The sequence below is a fragment of the Pangasianodon hypophthalmus genome, chromosome 28 (genome assembly GCF_027358585.1).
Source record: "Pangasianodon hypophthalmus isolate fPanHyp1 chromosome 28, fPanHyp1.pri, whole genome shotgun sequence".
In the NCBI taxonomy this organism is placed as follows: domain Eukaryota; kingdom Metazoa; phylum Chordata; class Actinopteri; order Siluriformes; family Pangasiidae; genus Pangasianodon; species Pangasianodon hypophthalmus.
Genome location: NC_069737.1, coordinates 16703431 through 16704248, shown reverse-complemented (window position 1 = coordinate 16704248; position 818 = coordinate 16703431).

Below are 818 nucleotides of genomic sequence, written 5' to 3'. Positions count from 1 at the left end.
TTAGCCCGTACCTCCAAAAGGTCTTCATCCATGGATTTTGCAGATGATGTTCTTCTTTTGGCACCATCCCAAATAATGGACCTCCAACATAACACTCAATGAAAGTCAGCACCTCTATCTCTGAGGCCATGGTTCTCTCCTGGAGAAGATGGGATGCTTCCTTCAGGAGAGGGTAGAGACCTTACCCCTGGTGGAGGAGTTTAAGTGTCTTTGGAATGATTGGAAGTGTGAAGTCAATAAGCAGATCAGGACAGCAGCAGTGTTACAGTCGCTGCACCGCTGTGTGGAGAAGCAGGAGATCAGTTTATGGATGAAGCTCTCAGTTTATCTACGTCCTGATTCTCACCTGTGCTCACTGTGAGTAGTGACCGAAAGAATAAGATCACGAGTACAGGAGGTGGAAATGAGGTTCCTCCTCAGGGTTACTGGGTTTATCTTCTGTGATAGGGTGAAGAGCTCTACAATGTAGAAGAACCTCGCGGTAGAGCCTCTGCTCCTCAGAATCCAGAGGAGCCAGTTGAGTTGGTTTGGGTACCGTACAGTGTGGACTGGTGGATTCCATGAAGAGCAGCGACCACGGGGCAGAACCAGGACCTGCTGGAGAGAGATCATATCACACAGTCGGATTAGGATCATCTGAAGATCCTCCAGGAGAACCTCCAGGAGAAGCTGGAATCTATGGAGAGGGATAGAGAAGTCTGGACTGACCTTCTCAACCTGCTGCTCAAACACACCAGGAAAAGCATTAGGAAAATAAATGAAAAAGTAACTCTGAGATGTAAATATTTAAATCGGTAAACTCGTATGGAAACCAGTAG